The sequence below is a fragment of the Macaca thibetana genome, chromosome 8 (assembly GCF_024542745.1).
Source record: "Macaca thibetana thibetana isolate TM-01 chromosome 8, ASM2454274v1, whole genome shotgun sequence".
Lineage (NCBI taxonomy): Eukaryota > Metazoa > Chordata > Mammalia > Primates > Cercopithecidae > Macaca > Macaca thibetana.
In genome coordinates, this window is record NC_065585.1 from 140,615,440 (window position 1) to 140,625,155 (window position 9,716).

Here is a 9,716-nt window from a genome sequence, read left to right on the forward strand (position 1 = left end):
ATCCACTGAGTCACCTGGCCTTCCGCAGCTCACTGCATCCTCAGAGCAGGCATGGTGTTGGCATGTCTCGGGACGGCTTGCCCGTAGTCCCTGCTCTCCACTTTCACCCAGCCTCCCACCAAGTTCCCTCTTGGGTGCTTTCCCATGAGTAGTTGTCTGAGGATGAAAAATGTGTGTTTGACAGCAGCTTTAGATGCTGAAGTGTTTTGGAGAAGAAGAATATCACTGTTATACTCTCAGAAAGATCTCAAGTTCTGAAAATATCCGTTATCTCCTGGGAATGCTTATAAGAAAGTCCTCACTACAAAAGAGAACCAGGCTGATAGACATGTTGAGACCAAATAAAGATATTCAAAACAAATAAAGATAGTAAAGACAAATAAAGAGACCCAGTTGAGAGGGAAAGCTCAATTTTACATAAGATTGGAAAGTAATTGTTGTGAGTGCCTGGTGATTATCTCAAGCCAGTGGTGTGGTGCAGGGGTTAAGAAGAATTTACCAAGACAGTTGTTGGTAAAGAAAGGCAGATTTATTAGAAAAAGTATGAAAGTACGTTGCAAGGGAGCAATGGGCGGGTCAGCAGGAGAGGAGCTGACTGCCAGGAGACAGAGGCTTGTGGGGGATTTGATAGGACGATGCTCGTGGTGTGTGCTGGAGAGGGCTATGTGCAGTGCTCGTAATGCCAAGGTTTCAGGGAGCTAACTTGCAATTTTTGTATCAGCCGAAGGTCTGGCTATCACTGGGCACAAGAAGACTGAGTTATTTGTGCAGGGGGTCTGTGCGTCCTGGACCATGAAGAAAGGCAGGCTCACAGCTTATCCACTTTCCTTTTGCTTTCCTTTGGTCCCACCAACCTGAATCCCCCTCCCTGATTAGGACTGTTAGGACTGTCCAGTAAGGAGTATGCAAGGAAATGACAAACTTTATTTTCTTTTTCTCTTTCTTTTCTTTCTCTCTTTCTCTCTTTCTTTCTTCCTTCCTTCCTTCCTTCCTTCCTTCCTTCCTTCCTTCCTTCCTTCCTTCCTTCTTTCCTCCCTCCCTCCCTCCCTCCCTCCCTCCCTCCCTCCCTCCCTCCTTCCTTCCTTCCTTCCTTCCTTCCTTCCTTCCTTCCTTCCTTCCTTCCTTCCTTCCTTCCTTCCTTTCTTTTTTTTTTTTTGAGATGGAGTTTCCCTTTTGTCACCCAGGCTGGAGTGCAATGGCGCAATCTCAGCTCACTGCAACCTCTACCTCCCAGGTTCACGCCATTCTCCTGCCTCAGCCTCCCAAGTAGCTGGGATTACAAGGCGCCCACCACCACACCCGGCTAATTTTTTTGTATTTTTAGTAGAGATGGGTTTTCACCGTGTTAGCCAGGATGATCTCTATCTCCTGACCTCATGATCCTCCTGCCTTGGCCTCCCAAAGTGCTGGAATTACAGGTGTGAGCCACCGCAACCGGCCCTTTTTTTCTTTTTTTTCTTGAGACAGTTTCACTCTTGTCACCCAGACTGGAGTGCAATGGCGTGATCTCGGCTCACTGCAACTACCAAGGGTTCAAGCCGTTCTCTTGCCTCAGTCTCCTAGGTAGCTGGGATTACAGGTGCCTGCCACCACACCTGGCTAATTTTTGTATTTTTAGTAGAGGTGGGGTTTCACCATGTTGGCCAGGCTGGTCTGGAACTCCTGACCTCAGCTGATCTGCCCATCTCGGCCTCCCAAAGTGCTGGGATTACAGGCGTGAGCCACCGTGCCCAGCCGGGAATGACAAAATTTCAAAATCACCATCTGGCAACTCCTAATAAAAATAATGAGGCAGGTAAGAACCAGTAATAGATTCCTGAAACCATTAGGCAGAAAGGCAGTGAGGAGCTGCACATCTTGCCACGTACCCAACCCCCCAACTTACGTACTTACCAGAAGGGGGAAAATGTACCTGCTGATGAGGAGATGAGGCTGCCACCACCTAACTCAGAGGAAGATCTTTGCGTCATCACAGTGGGACGTGAGCCACATGCCTTCCAACGCTGTCCAGTAGGAAGCACACAGGACCACCTGTGCGGGATTCTTGAGTAAATGTTTAACCTAAATCGATAGAACTCTTGATTCACTTACCAGTCTGCAGGAAATACAGGAATAAGAAACAAATTAAATGACACCACAAGGAAACAGACACATTCAGACTTCAGGCATTGTCTTCTCAACAATTCAATGCTGTGAAAGAAAAAAAAAGTGACAGCACTATCCCATTAAATGAGACTTAAGACAGAAAACCAAATGTGTGTCCTGAATTCAATCCGGATGTCAACTAACCAGCTGGAAAATACATTTTTCAAACAATGGGGAAATTATGGATATAGCCAGCTTTAGATGATGTTAGATCATTAATTTTGTGGGATAGCTAGTGGCATTGTGGTTCTACAGGAAAATGTTCTTATTTTTTAGAGATGCGTAGAGATGCTTTTAGGGATGAAATGTAATAATGTCCACAATTTACTTTAAAATACATCAGCAGGAAAGAAAGCCAGATGAAGCGAAGAAGGCAAAACGTCAGCAGCCGTTAAATCAAACAGAAGAGCGTGTTTCTGTTCCTTAATTATTGTCATCTCAACATGTCTGTATGTTTGGAAATTTTCATAATAAAAGACAAATAATAAGAAGAAAATGATATTTGGAAAGATTCTATTAAAAGAGTGAAAAAGATAACCAGGTAGGCCAATGACATCTTCTCACCTGCCGCCCAACCTCCTCCTGTGTTTTGTGCACAGGGTTTCTCAATGGACCGATGGCCAGAGGTTGGTGTGTCAAGAATTTGGGGTGTCAAGGTTAAGCACAAAACATGGACTTTGTGTGACAAGACAGGCTGGCCACCGACTGTTAAATACTTCCCCACAAAAGGGACAAGCCCGGAGCCAGGTTACCGGCCCACACCTCAAGACAGGCTCTTCTTTTAGGAAATGGACAAAGCTCTATGACCCGAACAAGCTCTTCGGGGAATTAAATTTGCTTTCCCTGACACGACTCCACTATCATCCCTACCCCTGAACTTACAGGGCATCCACACTTCAGTCTCAGCAGGTTTGTTTTTTTGTGTGTGTGTCTGTGTGTAACTGTGTGTGTGTGTCTGGGTGTGTGTGTCCGTGTGTGTCCGTGTGTGTGTGTCCGTGTGTGTCCGTGTATGTCTCTGTGTGTCTGTGTGTGTGTGCATCTGTGTGTCTGTGTGTGTGTATCTGTGTGTGTGTCTGTGTGTGTGTGTCCGTGTGTGTCTCTGTGTGTCTGTGTGTGTGTCTGTGTGTGTCCGTGTGTGTCCGTGTGTGTCTGTGTGTCCGTGTGTGTCCGTGTATGTCTCTGTGTGTCTGTGTGTGTGTGTGTGTGTCTGTGTGTGTGTGTCTCTGTGTGTGTGTGTGTCTGTGTGTGTGTGTCTGTGTGTGTGTCTCTGTGTGTCTGTGTGTCTGTGTGTGTGTCTGTGTGTGTGTGTCTGTGTGTGTGTGTCTCTGTGTATCTGTGTGTGTCTGTGTGTCTGTGTGTCTCTGTGCATCTATGTGTGTGTCTGGGTGTGTGTGTGTCTGTGTGTGTCTGTGTGTCTCTGTGTATCTATGTGTGTGTCTGTGTGTGTGTGTCTCTGTGCATCTGTGTGTGTGTCTGTGTGTGTCTCTGTGCGTCTGTGTGTGTGTCTGTGTGTCTGTGTGTGTGTGTGTCTGTGTGTGTGTCTGTGTGTGTGTGTCCGTGTGTGTCTCTGTGCGTCTGTGTGTGTGTCTGTGTGTGTGTGTCTGTGTGTGTCTCTGTGCGTCTGTGTGTGTGTCTGTGTGTGTGTGTCTGTGTGTGTGTCTGTGTGTGTCTCTGTGTGTGTGTCTCTGTGTCCGTGTGTGTCTCTGTGCGTCTGTGTGTGTGTCTGTGTGTGTGTGTCTGTGTGTGTCTGTGTGTCTCTGTGCATCTATGTGTGTGTCTGTGTGTGTGTGTCTCTGTGTGTGTCTGTGTGTGTCTGTGTGTGTGTCTGTGTGTGTGTCTGTGTGTGTCTGTGTGTGTGTCTGTGTGTGTGTGTCCGTGTGTGTCTCTGTGCGTCTGTGTGTGTGTCCGTGTGTGTGTCTGTGTGTGTGTGTGTGTGTGTCTGTGTGTGTGTGTCTATGTGTGTGTCTGTGTGTGTGTTTGTGTGTGTCTGTGTGTGTCTGTGTGTGTGTCTGTGTGTGTGTGTTTGTGTGTGTCTGTGTGTGTCTGTGTGTGTGTCTGTGTGTGTGTGTCTCTGTGCGTCTGTGTGTCTGTGTGTGTGTGTCTGTGTGTGTGTGTCCGTGTGTGTCTGTGTGTGTGTCTGTGTGTGTCTCTCTGTGTGTCTGTGTGTGTCTGTGTGTGTGTCTGTGTGTGTCTGTGTGTATGTTTTTGTTTGTTTTGAAACACGGTCTTGCTCTGTCGCCCAAGCTGGAGGGCAATGGTGCGATCACAGCTCACTGCCGCCTTGACCTCCTGGGCTCAAGTGATCCTCCCATCTCAGCCTCCAGACTAGCTGGCACCGCAGGTGTGAGCCACCACTTCTAGCTAATTTTTGTATTTTCTGTAGAGATAGGGTCTTGCTATGTTGCCCAGGATTATCTTGAACTCCTAGGGTCAAGTGATCCTCCTGCCTCAGCCTCCCATAGTGTTGGGATTACAGGCGTGAGCCACCATGCTCAGCCAGCATCTTTATTAACATCAGATTTTGTTTTTTTCTTTTTGAGACAGAGTTTCGCTCTTGTTGCCCAGGCTGGAGTGCAGTGGCGCGATCTCGGCTCACCGCAACCTCCACCTACTGGGTTCAAGCGATTCTCCTACCTCAGCCTCCTGAGTAGCTGGGACTACAGGCATGTACCACCATGCCCAGCTAATTTTGTGTTTTTAGTAGAGACGGGGTTTCACCACGTTGGTCAGGCTGGTCTCGAACTCCTGACCTCAGGTGATCTGCCCATCTCAGCCTCCCAAAGTGCTGGGATTACAGGCATGAGCCACCACACCTGACCAGCATATTTATTTATTTATTTATTTATTTATTTATCCTTTGAGAAGGAGTTTTGCTCTTGTTGCCCAGGTTGGAGTGCAGTGGCGTGGTCTCGGCTCTCTGCAACTTCTGCCTCCCACGTTTAAGCGATTCTCCTGCCTCAGCCTCCAGAGTAGCCGGGATTTCAGGCATGCGCCACCACGTCTGGCTAATTTTGTATTTTTAGTAGAGATGGGGTTTCTCCATGTTGTTCAGGCTGGTCTTGAACTCCGACCTCAGGTGATCCACCCGCCTCAGCCTCCCAAAGCGCTGGGATTAGAGGCATGAGCCACCACACCCGGTCAGCATATTTATTAACATCAGAATTTTTTACTAAATTATCTTGCTTGATACATCTTTGACGATCGTTAAAATGCATGTGGTCAGCCTGAGGGGACCTGCCGCCGGGCATGATGCTGTGAGTCGAGGTATTCCCTGTGAAGCTTTCTGGCCAATCAAGGCTGAAATTCCATATGGCAGAAAATCCAGGCCACAGAGGAACCAGTTAAATGAAGCCATAGGGAACCAGACAAATCCAGAATGTGGACATTCTGCCGGACAATTGGCCAGGTCTCCATAACAGGTCAGTGTGCTGGGAGCGGCTGGGGGAGTGTGTGTGTGTCAGGGAGTTGAGTCTAGATTAAAACAGCCGAAGAGACGTGACAACTGCACTCGCCATGGGAGCCGTGATTGGAAGCTTTTCCAACAGGCAGCGGTCAGACACATTCGCAGGGACAACTGGGGACATTTCAATATGGACTGAGCATTTGATAATCTTAGTGACTTACTGCTGACTTTCTTTGTTTTTGAATAGAAGTTTCCCTCTTATTGCTCAGGCTGGAGTGCGGTGGCATGATCTTGGCTCACCACAACCTCTGCCTCCTGGGTTCAAGCAATTCTCCTGCCTCAGCCTCCCCAGTAGCTGGGATTACAGGCACTCACCACCACGCCTGGCTAATTTTGTATTTTTCTTTTTTTTAGTACAGACAGGGTTTCCCCATGTTGGTCAGGCTGGTCTCAAACTCCCGACCTCAGGTTATCCGCCCACCTTGGCCTCCCAAAATGCTGGGATTACAGGTGTGAGCTACCGTGCCCAGCCAAAAGTTTATGTTTTTAAGAGAAATGTGTTGAAGCACGGGGCTGGAGGGACAGTATGGTGGTTTATTGTGAAAGGGCTCAGCTGTGTGTGCAAGAGTGTATGTGAGTGTGTGTGTATGTCAGCATGTGTGTGTATGTGTGTGTCTATGTGTGTGAGCATGTGAGTATGTGTGTGTGTGTATGGGTGTGAGAGTGTTGTGTATGTGTATGTGCTAAAGTAAATATGACTAAACAGTAAGAGTTGTTGATCTGGTTGTTTAGTACATGAGTATTCATCTTATTTCTTTTTCACTTTTTCTGTGCCCGTTTGAAAGCTTTCCTAGTAAGTGAGAAAATATATCTGGTTGTTAAAACAATGTTGCAACGTACACACGCAGTCCATTTCCAGTCCCAGAATTGAGACGGTGCAGAGGCCACTGGCTCAGCTGTGGAAACCAGACTGCACAGTCCATCTGCACCCACGCTGTCTGTGGGCCCTGGGAATGTCGCTTCCTGTCTCTGGGTCTCAGTGTCCTTCTCTGTGAAATGGACTGCTGCTGCTGTCCCTGCCACAGAGGCTGGGATTCAGGCCACATACCCTGGCACAGCAGCATTCCGTTGTTACACATTTGAATACTCCCAAGCCAGTAGGTAAAGAGTTGACTCCCCGGGACCCCTTGCACGTTTCCACGACTCAGCAATCAACGTGGAGCTGAACGGGCTGTGAAGCGTTTTGAGCGCTGCCTGTGTTTGTCTCACGGCCCTCGAGGGAATCCCAGTTAATATACTCGATGAGCAGAGCCCTGGAAACCCCGCCTGCCGCCCCATAAGTGTTCTATATAAGCGTTTGCCATTTTAGTAAGTCCTTGTATTTTTACCCAATCTTCGTTTGTTTTATGTTAAAAGGATAGATGGAAGGTTAATGTTGAAGTAATTAACTTCTTAATGAAAGTATATAATTACAAAGTAATTGAAAAGAAGAACAGACGAGTTCTGGGAGAGTTTCTTGTCTGCCTCATGCTAAAATGTAGGCTCTTGGTATAAACGAAAGCCTGTGTGCAAATGGTTTGCAGGCTGATCGGTGAATCTGGGGCACAGAGCTACCCAGGAGCTGTTACTATCGATTTCACATCCAGGCATTTCGTGTAGCTTCGGGATGCCGATGTTGGTAAGAGACACTGAATTGTCATGGGCGTTAATGCAGAAAATGCATAGATGATTTGTGGAGCACAAAAGCCTGACCTGGAACTGGAGCAGAGCTGGGGAAGGTAGAGGCAAAGATCCATTTGTGGAGAGGCTCAGGCTAGGGCGGCGGGTGCTGCTGGAAACGAGATAAAGAGAAGGACATAGATGTGATGGCAAAGACTCCTTAGTTGTGGGCTAATCAGTGAGCTCCATTATGTAGGTCAAGCTTAAAGAATTTGAACATTGAACCATATGTTCCGTATATAAAATAATTTTTGAAAGCCAGAGAACTTCCAGCCAGACACTGATCTCTGGTTATTCATCACCACAGTGGCTGACGGGGTACCGTTCACGTGGGAGGTTGGAGGAGTGGGCAAGGGGGTTAGGCTGTGCCAGCCTTCCTGACAGGTGCTCAAGAACATCTGCTGTGTGCCTAGGTGCACCTGTGGCACTGGGACAGACACAGGAAGCAATGTGGAGTCTTTGCAGCCAGTGAGCTCCCGGTCTAGCAGGAGAGAGAGGAAGCATCTTTATCTGTGTTCTCCCAGGTAGGCGCACCAATCGCATATCTGTATCCTTATCTGTGTCTACATCCACACCTGCATCTATAGTCATATACCCATGTCTCTATATATCTACATCTATACCCATATCACAGCTGTGTCTATATCTGTGAAGCCCTTCTTGCTTTGCCGTAAAGAAATACCGGAGACTGGGCCACTTATAAAGAAAAGAGGTGTAGTTGGCTAATGGTTCCGCAGGCTGTACAAGCATGGTACCAGCATCTGCTCCACGTCTGGGGAGGCCTCAGGGAGCTTTTGCTCATGGCGGAAGGTGAAGCGGGAGCAGGCGCGTCACACAGCCAGAGCTGAAGTCAGAGAGAGAGAGAGTGGGTTGGGGAAGCTGCCACACACTTAAACAACCAGATCTCCTGAGAACTCACTCACCATCGTGAGGACAGCACGAAACCACGAGCGATCTGCCCCCATGACCTAAACCCCTCCCACCAGGCCCCGTCTCCAACACTGGAGATTACAACTCGACATGAGATTTGGGTGGGGACAAATATCTAAACTATATTACTGTATCTATCTACATCTATGTTCATAGCTACATCTATGTCCGTAGCTACATCTATATCCACATCTGTGTCTGTAATGTGTATGTGCATATAGATACATATGTCTTTTTACATAGAAAATAAGGCCAGGTGCGGTGGCCCACATCTGTAATCCCAGCACTTTGGGAGGCTGAGGCTGGTGGATCACCTGAGGTCAGGAGTTTGAGACTAGCCTGGCCAACATGGTGAAACCCTGTCTCTATTCAAAATACAAAAAAAATTAGCTGGGCATGGTGGCGGGTGCCTGTAGTCCCAGTTACTCAGGAGGCTGAGGCAGGAGAATCGCTTGACCCCAGCAGGCGGAGGCTGCAATGAGCTGAGATTGTACCACTCCACTCTAGCCTGGGTGACAGAGTAAGACTCCCTCTCAAAAATAAGTAAAGGGAAAGAAAATAAGCTCAGAGAAATCAGGTGATGCCACCATCAATAAGCATCAGAACCGGAATGCAAAAGTGGGCTTTCGTGCCTTCAAAGCCAGAACTGTGTCCGCCCCTCTCGCTTTAGGGTCTGTATCCGTTTGTTCGGGCAGCCATAACCAAGTGCCACAAACAATAGGACTGTCTTCTCTCCCAGGCCAGAAGTCTGAGATCCCAGTGTCCGCAGGGCCGAGCTCCCCTGAAGGCTCCAGGGGAAAGTCTGTCCCAGCTGGGCCTGGATCCGGCCTCCAGTGGCTCCTCAGCTCGGTGGCTCCTTGGCTCGGTGGCTCCTCGGCCGGGTGGCTTCTCAGCTCGGTGGCTCTTTGGCTCGGTGGCTCCTTGGCCAGGTGGCTTCTCGGCTGGCTGGCTTCTCAGCTCGGTAGCTCCTCGGCTCGGTGGCTCCTCGGCTCAGTGGCTTCTTGGCTCAGTGGCTCGTCGGCTGGGTGGTGGAGCTCCAGTCCTCACGTGGTGTTCTTCCTCTGTGTGTGTCTCTCTGTGTCCCAGTTTCCCCTTTTTATAAGAACACTGGCTGTATTCAATTAGGATCCTCCCTCATGATGTCATCTGAATTTGATTTAACTTCATTCCCTCTTTGGAAATAGACAAGACCCTATTTCCGAATAAAGTCATATTTTGAGGTATGTGGGGGTTAGGACGCCAACATATCGTTTTTTTTGAATGGGGCATAATTTAACTCATAGCAGTGTCTTTCACCAAAACCCAGTGATCCTACTTAATCCTCATCCCATCTTTTAATGCCTAATCCCATCGACTTGTCATTAGATGATACTGAGAGTAAAGGGTTTGTATCCAGGATAAAAACTTTTTCATCGTCATAGAAATTTGGCAAACTTCAGAAGCACCATTACTGTGTTTCAATTTTATCAAGCCTTTTAACAACTGTACCATATCCTTGGACTACTTCTATTTTGTAGAT